At 38.9% G+C, this 14818-nt stretch overlaps 1 pseudogene; it reads right to left on the bottom strand.

The window, feature by feature from the left end:
* Window positions 1-9500: 9500 nt before the first annotated feature.
* On the bottom strand, window positions 9501-14599 carry LOC135230545 (guanylate-binding protein 7-like; annotated as a pseudogene).
* Between the last annotated feature and the right edge of the window lie 219 nt (window positions 14600-14818).

Here is a 14818-nt window from a genome sequence, read left to right on the forward strand (position 1 = left end):
TTCTTATGCAAATGACTGCACAGGATCTCCTTACCTCTTGTGCTGCACCCTGAACTGTTTCACATTAGCCAACTCACAAGATACTATAGCCTGACCATGATTTCTGCTCCGAGGTCAGTGCCCTGATTGGTATACAAGATCTTCCAAATGCTGAAGGTCTACCTTCATTCTTCATCACTCTGTTTCCCATCCTTTTGAGTAGGATTTTTGCTTGCCTGAAGTGCAAATTTCTACTGTCATAATCTCTTGACCTGTTCATCAAACTAAACTATTTTTCTCTTCTAGTCATGCCAGCTTTTTTTTTTTTTTTTTTTTTTCGTCCCACTCCAGGGGTCCATTGTAATGAGTGGCTCAAAGCCTTTCCTGCTTGTCCTACCTTGAAATTACTGGCCTTTAATATAACAACCATAATTATATATAAGTAGTTAGTATTTAGTAAATAGCTTTCTATCAACCAAATGAACAATTGTGTTGCAATATCTGAGATATAGAAGATACTTAGTAAATGTGTTTTTAAATAAAATGGATTCTCTTTTTCAAAACAGAAGTATCTTTATAGATTTTCCTGATTACAAGATGAACCCATACCAATTGTTTAAAATATAAAACTCCTGTACAAGAAAAATGAGCCACATGTAATCTCACTACTTAGGTAAAAGGATTATAGCACCATAATATTTTTATGCCTATCTTTTTGGCTTTGTTTTACACATATTTAAATATTTTTATACAAATAGGAGAACATATGATTGACTATTAACTACTTTTTACAAGTCTACTCAGAGTTAGCCATTCAGATAAATGAAGACAGAAAAAAAAAAAAATCCAGATCTCATGTACTGAAAGTTAAAAAACAGTTTGAGTTGTTTTTGGACAAGTTAGTTTAAGTTGTGTCTGGACAACTTATTGGATTTATTTTCCACCAACTTGATATAGAAAATTTGTATAAATGTAAACAAAGAAATAATTTTATTTGAGTTAAATAGAGCTGATTTCATATCAGTAGGCTTATTTCAAAATAAACTAATAGCACTTCCATTCTTTCAGATTCAATTTGACCATACAGATACAGATTTTCCTAAAGAAGGCAAATTTTAGGGAGTCTTCAAGGAAAAGAATATTAGAAGAAAAGTGATACAATTCCCACCTTGAAAACCCAAGAGATCCCAATTGAAAGGTTATTGGAGCCAATAAAAAAAATTGAAGCGAACAAATGCAATATCATGTTATAAATATCAATAGTACTCCTATATATCAGCGTAGGTTAAAGGCTATAATGAATAACCCTACAATCTCTGTTGCTTAACACAAAAAAGTTGATTTATTACTCTTGTGCAAACTTGTAGGGATGGGGACCTCTGCTTCTTGGAGTTTCCTGGGGACCCAGGATTCTCCCATCTTTGGCCCTGTCCTTTATTATGGTATTCATAGTGATAATATTAAGTTCCACTGATCCAAAATGTTCAAACTAAATTGTTTGACATTTTGTCATCTCTGTGGGGATAATAAAGTGCCAATATTGGTTGGGGTCTGCTACCTCCTAATGTTTCTTTATATTTATTTTATGTTTCTCAAATACCAAGAGATTCCCAGAATTTCCTGTTGTTACATCTGCAGCTTACAGCCCCACTCCCCCTCATACGATTCCCTCTGGGCTCCACAGTGTAGTCCCAAGCCACAGGAGCCTGAATGTTGTGTGTGCCTTATCCCAGATTTGTGGTTTTGCTTGACACTGAGGGACTAGGAGATGCAGGGTGATTAAGGACTTGAATAAAATTCTCCTTTTGTTAAAGCAACGTACATCCTTAAGTTGTTTTTACCTAGGTTTGAACTTACAATTTATGATATCAAGCATCCCTCACATCAGCCCCTCTCAAGACCTCCTCCACTTGATCAATTTTCAGTTCTCATCTTATTTTATGTTTCAGCAACATTTAACAAAGATGGTCATCCCTTTATTCTTGAAGCATTTTATATCTCTGGCTGCTTGGATGCCATATACTCCTCATTGGTCTGTATATCACCAGGGAACTGCCAGAAATTCAGGCTGGTTTCAGAAGAGGACGTGGAACCAGGGATATCATTGCTGATGTCAGATGGATCCTGGCTGAAAGCAGAGAATACCAGAAGGATGTTTACCTGTGTTTTACTGACTATGCAAAGGCATTCGACTGTGTGGATCATAACAAACAATGGATAACACCGCAAAGAATGGGAATTCCAGAACACTTACTTGTGCTCATGAGGAACCTTTACATAGATGAAGAAGCAGTTGTTCGGACAGAACAAGGGGATACTGGTTGGTTTAAAGTCAGGAAAGGTGTGCATCAGGGTTGTATTCTTTCACCATAACTATTCAATCTGTATGCTGAAGAAATAATACGAGAAGCTGGACTATATGAAAAAGAACGGGCATCAGGATTGGAGGAAGACTCATTTACAACCTGAGTTATACAGATGACCCAACCTTCCTTGCTGAAAGTAAAGAGGACTTGAAGCACTTACTAATGAAGATCAAAGGCCACAGCCTTCAGTATGGATTACACCTCAACATAAAGAAAACAAAAATCCTCACGACTGGACCAATCAGCAACATCATGATAAATGGAGAAAAGATTGAAGTTGTCAAGGATTTCATTTTACTTGGATCCTCAATCAACAGCCATGGAAGCAGCAGTCAAGAAATCAAAAGACGCATTGCATTGGGCAAATCTGCTGCAAAGGGCCTCTTCAAAGTGTTGAAGGGCAAAGATGTCACCCTGAAGACTAAGGTGCACCTGACCCAAGCCATGGTATTTTCAATCACATCATATGCATGTGAAAGCTGGACAATGAATAAGGAAGACCGAGAAAGAGTTGATTCCTTTGAATCGTGGTGTTGGCGAAGAACATTAAATATACCACAGACTGCCAAAAGAATGAACAAATCTGTCTTGGAAGAAGTACAACCAGAATGCTCCTTAGAGGCAAGGATGGCGAGACCGCATCTTACATACTTTGGACATGTTGTCAGGAGAGATCAGTCCCTGGAGAAGGACATCATGCTTGGCAGAGTACAGGGTCAGTGGAATAGAGAAAGACGCTCAGTGAGGTGGATTGACACAGTGGCTGCAACAATGTGCTCAAGCATAACAACGATTGTAAGGATGGTGCAGGACCGGGCAGTGTTTCGTCCTGTTGTGCATAGGGTTACTATGAGTCGGAACCGACTCTACGGCACCTAACAACAACAACAACAAAGTGTTTCTTAATGAGTGGAGCACCTAATGAGTTAAAATCATTGATCTTTTGGTTAGCAGCTGAAAGCTTTACTACTGCACCACAAAGGCTTCTTACCACAAAATTAGTGGAGTAAAATAACTCAAATATATTTCTTTAGAGTTCTGGAAATTAAAAGTCAAAAACAGGTTGGCAAGACTGCTTTCATTGTGGAGGCAATAGGGGAGAATTCATTTACTTGCCATTTCTAGTTCCTAAAGGCTTCCTGGGTTCCTTGGCTCATGGCTCCATCCTCCATCTTCAAAGCCAGCAGCATAGCATCTTTGAGTCTTGCGTTCTCTGCTTTCTTCATCACATTGTCGTTTCTGACTCTGACCCTCATGTCTCCCTATTATAAGCATTTTTGTGATTACTTGGGCCACTCAGATATTCATGATAATCTAGTTATATCAAAATCCTAAAATTAGTGCCAACTTCAAAGTCCCTTTTGCCAAGTAAGGTAGTCACAGGTTCTTGAGGTTAGAACATGGACATCTTTGGGGAGCTGTTATATAGCCTACCACAGAAGATATCTCTACTCTAGGTCAATTTATTTCAAACTCTCATTGAAAGCAAATATTTGACTAGAATAGCTTGCCCTTTAGTTAAACAGTCTCATTATTATTCACATATTCATGACTGTGTGGCTTCTCTCTTCTAAAGGTAAATCTGTTCTTCCTTCTAAACACTTGAAAACATGGCTGGATAGAGCAGTTTAAAAGTGCAGATGTGTCAAACCCTCACAGACGGTGACAAAAGGTGACAAGGTCACAGTGGAGGAGACTAGACCAGAGATGTTCTTTTGTTATGCTAGTTTTTAAATTACCTGCTAGAGAACTTAATACTGTGCATAAAATCCAAGTTATTATCTCTAACCTATGGAGAGTTCATGGAATTATGGCAATTGCAAACACTCATGTATCCATCATGGTTTTGTTTTTACAGCAGATGCTTATTTAGCATATTCCATGGCTAAACATATTCTGAGGGAAGGCACAGAAAAGCGAATAGTCTCTCTCCTGAAATGAATTTTACTATATAAAGAAAAGCAAAAACTGAACACCAGTCGGTCAACCTGGGCCAGGAATATATTTATTACCTGGTACTCATGTGCCCCTAATTTGACAGGAGGTCTATGATGTCCTTCTGGTATCTGGATGTCGATGCCAACTTGGATCCTGATTCCAAGAATCCTTGAAAGGATTGGGTATTCCCATTTCCCTATTGCACAGATACTTGAGTAAATGGTCAGCCATCTCCTTGGGGTTACACTATGGAAACATTATCATTTATCCTTGTCCTGGAGCTGCAGTTTCCTTTTTTCTGGGGATCTAGGTTCTCCTCAAGGCAATGGGTTCCAGGTCTAAAACTGGCTCAGGTCAAGGCTAAGCATTTTACTGGGGCTACCGCTAAGCCCCCCACACATCTGTTAGTTTGGTGTACTCTGGGGGCTTGCATGTTTCTGTGAAGCTGGAAGCTAAGCCACCAGTATTCAAACACCAACAGGGTCACTCATGGTGGACAGGTTTCAGCTGAGTTTCCAGACTAAGACAGAACAGGAAGAAGGACCTGGTGGTCTACCCCTGAAAAATATTAGCCAATTCAAACCTTATGAAGAGCAGCAGGACGTTATCTGATATAGCACCAGAAGACGAGCCCTTAGGTTGGAAGCCACTCAAAAGACGACTGGGGAAGAGCTGCCTCCTTCAAAGTGGAGTCCACCTTAATGAGGCCGAGGGAGCACAGCTTTCGGAACCTTCTTTTGCTGATGTGGCATGACTCAAAATGAGAAGAAACAGCTACGAATAGCCATTAATAATTGGAACACGGAATGTATGGAAGTATGAATCTAGAAAAATTGGAAGAAGTCAAAAATGAAATGGAACAAATAAAAATAGATATCCTAGGCATTAGCGAGCTGAAATGGGCTGCTATTGGCCATTTTGAGTCTGACAATCATACAGTCTACTATGCCAGGAAAGACAACTTGAAGAGGAATGGCATTGCTTTCATCATCAAAAAAGGACATTTCAAGAACTATTCTGAAGTACAATGCTGTCAGTGATAGGATGATATCCATACGCCTACAAGGAAGACCAGTTAATAAGATTATTATTCAAATTTATGCACCAACCAATAAGGCCAAAGGTGAAGAAATTGAAGATTTTTACAAACTTCTGCAGTCTGAAATTGATCAAACATGCAATCAGGATGCATTGGTAATTGCTGGTGATTGGAATGCGAAAGTTGGAAAACAAAGAAGGAGTGGTAGTTGGAAAATTTGGCTTTGGTGATAGAAACAATGCCAGAGGTCGCATGACAGAATTTTGCAAGACCAACAACTTCAATGAAAATACCTTTTTCACCAACATAAATGGTGACTATGCACACGGACCTCACCAAATGGAATCAAATTGAGTGCATCTGTGGAAAGAGAAGATGGAAAAGCTCAATATCATCAGTCAGAACAAGGCCAGGGGCTGGCTGTGGAACAGACCGTCAATTGCTCATAAGCAAGACCAAATTGAAGCCGAAGAAAATTAGAACAAGTCCATGACAGTCAAAGTATGACCTTGAGTATATCCCACCTGAATTTAGAAACCACCTCAAGAATAGATTTGGTGCATTGAATACTAATGACTGAAGGCCAGACAAGTTATGGAATAACATAAAGAATATCATACATGAAGAAAGCAAGAGGTCACTGAAAAGACAGGAAAAAAAAGAAAAGACCAAAATGGATGTCAGAAGAGACTGAAACTTCCTCTTAAACAACAGGTAGCTAAAGTGAATGGAAGAAATAATGAAATAAAAAGCTGAACAGAAGATTTCAAAGTGTGGCTCATGAAGACAAAATGACGTATTATAGTGAAATATGCAAAGAGCTGGAGTTAGAAAACCAAAAGGGAAGAACACACTCAGCACTTCTCAAGCTGAAAGCTCTGAAGAAAAAATTCAAGCCTCAATTTGCAATATTAAAGAATTCTACAGGGAAAATATTAAATGATGCAGGAAGCATCAAAAGAAGATGGAAGGAATACACAGAATCAGTCATTTCAGGAGGTAGCATGTGATCAAGAATCGATGGTACTACAGGAAGAAGTCCAAGCTGCACTGAAGACATTGGTGAAAAACAAAGCTCCAGGAATATATAGAATACCACTTGAGATGTTTCAACAAACTGATGCAGTGCTGGAAGTGCTCATTCGTCTATGCCAAGAAGAGATCCACATTTGTGCCTTTCCAAAGAAAGGTGTTTCAACCGCATGCTGAAATTATCAAACGATATCATTAATATCACACACAAGGACAATTTTGCTGAAGATCATTCAAAAGTGGTTGCAGCAGTACCTCGATAGGAAACTGCCAGAAATTCAAGCCGGATTCAGAAGAGGAACGTGGAACACGAGAATCACTGCTGATGTCAGATGAATCCTGGCTGAAGGCAGAGAATACCAGAAAGATGTTTACCTGCGTTTTCTTGAGTTTGCAAAGGCATTAGACTGTGTGGATCATAAACAATTGTGTATAACATTGTGAAGAATGGGAATTCCAGAACACCTAATTTTGCTCATAAGGAACCTCTACATAGATCAAGAGGCAGTCATTCGAACAGAACAATGGAATGCTGCGTGGTTTAACATCAGGAAATGTGTGCATCAGGGCTGTATCCTTCCGCCATGTTTATTCAATCTGTATGCTGAGCAAATAATTCAAGAAGCTGGACTATATGAAGAAGAATGGGGTATCAGAATTGGAGGAAGTCTCATTAACAACCTGCAATAGGCAGATGACACAACCTTGCTTGCTGAAAACAAAGAGAACTTGAAGCACTTACTGATGAAGGTCAAAGACTACAGCCTTCAGTATGGATTACACCTCAACATAAAGAAAACAAAAATCCTCACAATTGGACTGATAAGAAACATCATGACAAGCAGAGAAATATTGAAGGTGTCAAGGATTTCATTTTACTTGCATCCACAATCAACACCCATGGAAGCAGCAGTCAAGAAATCAAAAGATGCATTGCTTTGGGCAAATTGGCTGCAACAGATCTCTTTAAAATGTTGAAGAGCAAAGATGTCATTTTGAGGACTAAGGTGTGCCTGACCCAAACCATGGTGTTTTCAATTGCCTTATATGCATGTGAAAGCTGGACAATGAATAAGGAAGACTGAAGAAGAATTGTCGCCTTTGAGTTGTGGTGTTGGAGAAGAATATTGAATATACCATGGGTTGCCAAAAGAACAAGCAAATCTCTCTTGAAAGAAGTACAGCCAAAATGCTCCTTAGAAGCAAGGATGATGAGACTTTGTCTCACATACTTTGGACTTGTTATCAGGAGGGACCAGTCCCTGGAGAAGGACATCATGCTTGGTAAAGTGGAGGGTCAGTGAAAAAGAAGAATATCCTCAACAAAACGGATCAACACAGTGGCTGCAACAATGGGCTTCAGTGTAACAACCATTATGAGGATGGTGCAAGACGGGGCAGTATTTTGTTCTAAGTAGAGTCACTATAAGTCAGAACTGACTCAATGGCACCTAACAACAACAACAGCCTCTCAACCTTTTGATAAACCACCCTTGATTTCATTAATTTTTGACTCCCCGTCCCTTTTACCCAACCAGTGCGCTCTTCTATTCCCCACTTTCAGAATTCCCCACTGGCCAGGCCTCCTTGGCTGCCACTCCAAATGTGCTGCTGCTTACTATAATTGTATCTACTTGGCATCTGATAATGAAGTGTCACCATCTGGCCTCCATTGTGCCAGGGTCTATCATCCCCAACACTACCAGTGTGTCTGGCTCTGCAATGGCACATTTTCCGTGTGCCCTGGACTACAGAGGAGGGGCCACCACTGAACTTTTTAAGGATACTGGTATTTCTTTCACCAGTGCAGGTTATTGTTTGGTATTCCTGCTTCTAACACCTTAAAACTATAATTCAGAAATAGAAAGTTGAGGCCACTCTAGCTGAGATTTCGAAGGATCACAGGAAACATTAAGGCTTAGTTTTGAAGTGAATAAAGGAATTTAAAAACCAACACCAAAATGAAACAAGACTGGATGCAAATTTTGTGGTTTCCAGCACTCTGATCGTATTCCTAGAGCTCCTCATGGAGCTGACTGATGCCGTTTCTGGGAACACTGAGCAGCAGAATCATTTAATGGTTAATTGCCATGCCTTGTATTATCATTATTAATATTAAACATTACATTTCTTTTCTTATTTGTTTCTGAATGATAATACAAGCTCATTTTACAAAGTTCAAAAGATAGAAAGATATAACAGAAAGTAAATATCCTTCCAACCGCTGCGCCTACCTAGTTCCCCCCACCAGGAATCAATGTTACCAGTTTCCATGAATCTGTCCAGAGATATTCTATGTGTCTGTATGCATGGGTGCATATCCTTATTGTATTTTTACAGTGATCACACTGAGCACTTTCTTGTACCTCATTTTTTCATCATAAAATTATCTTCAGGATTGTTCTATATTAGTACAAATTGAGGACCACTATTTATTTAGTGGTTACATAGTACTTCATTATATGTTTGTACTAAAATTTATATTACCAAATCCCGGGTAAATAGGTTATTAAATATTTTCCAATCTTTTAGTGTTAAAAGCAATGCCTCGATGGACATCTTGGGTTTGCGTGTATGATTTTGTACATGTGTATTTACTAAAAGCGAACACGCTAAACCAAAGTATATAAACATTAAAATTATGTTTTAGTTTTGTTTTCTAATAATTAAAAGTTGAGTATCTTTTAATTATTTTCTATGAACTACCTACTCATATATATTGAGTAACTCTTTCTGGTATAAATCTTAAATAAAATAGTTCTTTTTCTGCAATAATAGCTGAAAATATCTTTCCAGAGTGTTGTTTTCTTTGACTTTGTCATTTTGACAAAGAGGATTTACTGTATTTTCATGCAGTTTTATACGCATTTCATGTCTTCTGGGTTTATGTCATACATAGATAGAAATTCCATGTTCCAAGATTTTTTTTTAATTATCTGGTATTTGCCAATTTTATGGTTTTAATCTTTATGTTTGAGTCTATGGACATTCTAGAATTTACTTCGTTACAAGATACATGATGTTTTTTCTAGATGACTACCTTATTGTCTGAGATAATTTATCAAACAGTTCGTCTTTTCCACTGATCTGAAATAAAACCTTTAAGATAAACAGTTCCTGCAGGCATTTGGTTCTCTGTCTAGACTTTAAAGATGCTCTATTGATTGGTCTGCATTGTGAAGTCCCAGTGCTGCACTGCCGATTATCACAGCTCTGCAATAGGTTTTCATACGGAGCAGATACGGTCTTTCCTCGCTCTTCTTCTGCATTATCCTGGAAATTTTTAGAAACACAGTAAGCACTTCAACTTAGACTTTCATGAAGGTAGCATGTCTAACTTCATAAAAATATCTCTTTGATATTTTACCTCACAGCACATTAAATTTACAGATGAATTAGAGAAAATTGACTTGAATATGCATACTTCATATAATTCCTTTTGTGGCTTACAGTAGCATTCTTGATAAACTTATATAAAGTATTTTTTTACTACTATACCAAATTTGATCTTGTTCTCTATTCCATCTTTTGAATTGGTGATAGCGAACTTTTTTTCTCAAGAACCAGGCAATAAAGATTTTAGGGCTTTTTGGACCATACAGTGTTTTAATTACCCAAGCAACCATAGACAAATGAGCATGGCAGTGTTCTTATATAACTTTTTTATAATATCAGATAACAGGCCTGATTTGGCCCACAGGCCAGAATTGGCAAACACCAAAGCTAAAGTGCTGTTTGTCTCATCTTTAAATTAACTAATAAAATCAATATTTATTCTATCTAATGTGGCACAATGTCCTCTAGTAGATACTTTTTATGTTTAAGACTTTGCTGGATAGAAATGAAAAACTAATACACCAAATATAGGTCAGAGGATGTATCCACATTCCATAATTCAGACCCTACAAAGGTCCTGGCCAGCTTAACCTTCAGCTTATGCTCCGCAGCTAATTCTCTTTAAACAGTGAGTTGAAACTTTTCACAACATTACCAAAAAATTTACCAGGTGCACACAGGATGAACTGATTTCTTTGGCAAATGTGTCAAGGGCCTGTGAAATAAAGGGATTATCATTTTTAGTAGTATCAACAATACTTTTCAAATAATTTATCTCTGCCACCATCTCTTCAGATTTCTCTTAAATCCTTCATTAAGCAGATCCTCTTGGTTCTAACACAAAAGATGGGAAGGGAGTAAAATTTTTTAAATCTGAAATTTTTAAAAGAATTACATTTTTGCATTTAAGGACTTTGTGAAGCTGTCTATGTTTTACTCCTAGTAGTGTTCTCTCTTACTACATCATGAGAGGAGAATATTGGCAACAAGGAATATGTTCTGCCTTGGATCTGGACATTGAGAGAAAGCACTGTTCACAAAATTGCTAACATTCACCCACACCATTTGAGTTTTGCTAGGGCACTAAACTAGGCATGAGAACAAATACTGTAGTAAGTTCCAACCAAAAAAATGCCAGTTGGGAGGAAGTCATTGGTCTGATTGTAGTAATTCTAGGTCTGACTTGGGATGGCATGGTCATCTGTATCTTAAGAATAATAGGAACCTAGATTAGTTAATCTAGAAAACCCTATAAATACTCCCGGACGGAAAAAGAGAGAGCTCCCCTGTGCTATGTTGTGACCTGGGCAGGCTATCCTCACCAGAGGTTAGACGCTAACAGTTGCCTATATTTCTAATTTTCTATATATTCTAATTAGGACTTATCTGATAGTTTTAGGTCAGCGTGGCTCTAACTCAGGGTCTTTGAGTTCCTGATAACTGGCAGTGACCTTGGTAAAGGAAACCAGTTGCTACTTATTTTACATACACCTAGTTGAAACATATGGCCTTGTGAGATCAGTTTAGAATCATCCAAAACAGCAGTTCAAACCTACTTATATTCTCCAAAGACTTGGATGGGCCAAAGTTATTCTGGATTCTTCAGAGGTTCAGTGTGCCGCAGAACTCAAAGGCCTCTTGAAAAACTGGAAGGATTCACAGCTTTTAGTGGGTCATGCAGTAGGTGACCATGAAGCTTCCTTTCATTATGTTGCTCTAACCTTCCTGGGGTACCAGGGCAATGACCTTCAGGCACTACCAAGGTCCCAGCTTATGCTCCATTGTCCTTTGTATCTCTCTAATATAGTTCTCTCTTCCCTTCTCCAGTTTCTCTTTCATTTGCCACTTGTTTTCCTCTAAACTCCTCTCTTGAGCCTCTTCCTGCTGCTGCTGCTGCTGCTCCATCTGTTTCTGTCTTAGAAGTTCCTGTCCTATTTCAGCTGCCTCCTTCTTGGTTTGCTCCACTGCCCATGAAGATTTTAGAAAGGGAAGAAAATAGTAGTTCAGGCCTGAGCTCTACCTGCCTGAAATCAGAGACCAAACAAAATTTGAAAGAGAGGTGAGAAATCCTGAATTCACCCAATATCAATTTGGACATCAAGAGCAGGTTTGAAAATATGATCAGAAAGACCCTGCCTGTCCGGGTGGACTTACAGCCACAATCTCCTTATTTTCAGATTCAGCAGAGTGCGTGTTCCACAGAAGGAAAGGAAGCTCATTGTCTCAGGAAGATCTTCCTCTCAGATTCCTCAGAGGGCATTGCAGGAACCTCCCCACCCACTGTGGGCTAAGCCCTGCCACTGTACCTGCTATGGCCTTCTCTGCATTTGTGAGGGCTTTGACTGCAGAATAAAATTTTCTATTTGCCTCTGAGACTGCAGGAAGTTCTGGAGGACCTCATTTGCCTGAGGAACCAAGAAAGACCAAAGAAATTTCCACTGAGGAGATTAGTGCTGCATAAGCAAGTCGGCCCATGTCATTTTTGCTTCCTGCTGAAAGCCTCCAGCATACCCCTACAAAGTCCAAGCTTCTTCGTGTAAGCAGAGACCCTCCTAACCCCTTTCCTCTCTTCCTTCAATCCCCCCTCCAGTGCTGCTCCCCACCACCGCCTTAGGTTCTAGCCAGTCAGAACCATGCACAGTTGTACAAACACACACCCTCAGGTGCTTTTACATATTTATACACCTACCTATTTTTTTTTTTTTTTTTTTTTACCTAGGGCTTCTCCCTTCATGTAACATCTCAACTTTGATAACATGTACAAATACTTCAAAATTTACGTTACCTTCCTTTTCCGGAAGGTTTCCTAGACCATCTTCTCAATCAATGGGAAACACTGCCTATAATCCTTGCTGCTGCTCTCCCCTGACACTTGCTGGCTGTGTAACTCTAGGCAAGGTATTTAGCCTGCCTGTGCCTCCCCAGCTCCCATCTGTAAAACGTGGAGAGTATGAGTAGATGCTTCTTAACCTTATTGGGAAGATTAAATTAAAACCTCCAGGCAAAGTGCTTATCATTGCCTGTCACATGAGAAAAAAAAGTCTTCAATGTATTTATTTTAGTTGTATTTTTACCCTCATATTTCGTACCATGACTGGTGCAGTTCAGGACCACAGGTTCATAGCTGAGAGCTCTGTATGCAATGTATGCAGTTGTCTATTTATTTGACTCTTTCTCACTTTCGATCCACCCTCAGTGCAAAGACTCTGATTTTACTTGTAAATCCTCAGCACTTGGCACAATGTCTGTCTCCTGGTTCGATGAAGGGAATGAATAATTTCTGTTCTGTCTCTCCTGGATTTCTGATTTCCGTATTCTTTCTTTGGAAATGAACATTTCTATTGCCAAACATTTATATACAAGAGTAAATAAATAATGGACTTTGAAAGTTAAAGGTTTTATGATATCACCATGCTTCTTCCTTACAGATGGTGTTACATTATCAGGTTTCAGGGACCCCTTGATTCTGTTCTGTAGGCTTCCTTGTGCTCCCCTTGCTCCTCACCTTTACTCCTTTCCCAGGCACTTGAGAATAGTCTTGTTCAGTCTTTTTCTTTGCTTCTATGTAGAACTTGTGCCCTCCAGGGACAAAGAAAATTCCAGCTGAAATACTTTCCACCAGGGCCTTTGAAAGCTGCTTCAGCCTATCCCAACAGTATCTACAGATTCCTCTTCATTCTGCAGCAAGAAATCCTCCTTTTTATTCTCTATGATTTCCTGCAAGAGAAATGTAGAGGAAACTCATCAGAAGAAAGGAACTGGGGAGATAAAATTTTAAAGAAACCAGAATTGTTGATTGTTGACATAAGTAAAAATCAACTCAATGGCACCTAACAACAACAACAAGGGCATGCAATGAATCAGGAATCAGGGGACTTAATCTACTCCCAACTCTGAAAATTTTCCTAACCTGCCTGGGCCTCAGTTTCCTTGTCCATGAAATGATGGGGTGGCAATAAATAACCTCTATGATTCTTTGCACCTATAGCAGTCAGTGACTCTATCTTCAATGATACAAGAGCACTAAAGTTTAAGGATAGCCTGAAATGAGGCTCTGATAAGAGAAATGTTGGTCCTAAGGAATGAGAGAGTGTGTTCAGAAAAGCAACAAGTTCAGGAATGACTTTTGGCTGCTTTGTGCAGGCTTTGAATCCATAGAATTATTCACATAAGGTGATATCTATATTGATCTTGTTCAGTGATCATCTCGATTTCTAGATAAAGTGTACCAACTTTAGGGAAAATATAGCCCCCTATAGCTCAGACTACTTTATTCTTCAAGTTAGAAATAAGCCATGGGGACAATAAAGGCACCTGTAGGCTTCATTCCTTAATGAGAAGTGTCACAAAAGGCAAATATTATGATTAAGTACCACGAGCATCTTCTGGAACTCGTGATTTTCATCTTTGAAGCAGTGCTCCATGAAGACTGCGATGACTTCCTTCTCACAGGCCATGTGAGCATCCAGAAGCTCCTGGAGTGTGTCTGTAGGAAGCCTCAAGCACTGAGCCATCTGCTCGCTGTAGTGGTTGGTTGCCTTCTGCATGGCTCCCGAGTTCTCAAGTCAGGTCCAAGTTGTCACCGCATTCTCTAAACAAAGCACTGCACCACTGTTGATGACATCCACAAAGGTCACTACCAGAGTCCCCAGGCCTGAATGAGGCAGGAAATTCAGGAATAAATATCAAGTTCCAAGATTCTTAGACTACGTTTCTAAAATCATACAAACACACACACCTACTTCCTTCTAATATCATCACCTTCATTTTCCTATTGACTCTTCCTTCTTGGTTCTCCAGGCCAGAGCATTAAAAAAAATTAAATGTTTACCTTCATCTAACCTACTCAAGAGTGTCAGGAAAAAATTAATTTTCCAATAAAAGGAATTAAAAGGAAAATAGATTACACAAGTAGTCAGATAAAGCACAATAAATCAGATCATATTTATTCCTAATTCATAGGCTTCTGATCAATTTTGGGGAATTTATGGGCTAATATTGATTTCTGGGTTGCATTAAACTCTAAAAATATCCTTCATATTCTCCTTGCAAAGAATATTTTTCATATAGGACTTTCCCTACAGAAGATGGTATATTTTGTCCTTACAGGCATTTAGTGAATCCCATC

This window comes from Loxodonta africana, chromosome 3 (assembly GCF_030014295.1).
Source record: "Loxodonta africana isolate mLoxAfr1 chromosome 3, mLoxAfr1.hap2, whole genome shotgun sequence".
Lineage (NCBI taxonomy): Eukaryota > Metazoa > Chordata > Mammalia > Proboscidea > Elephantidae > Loxodonta > Loxodonta africana.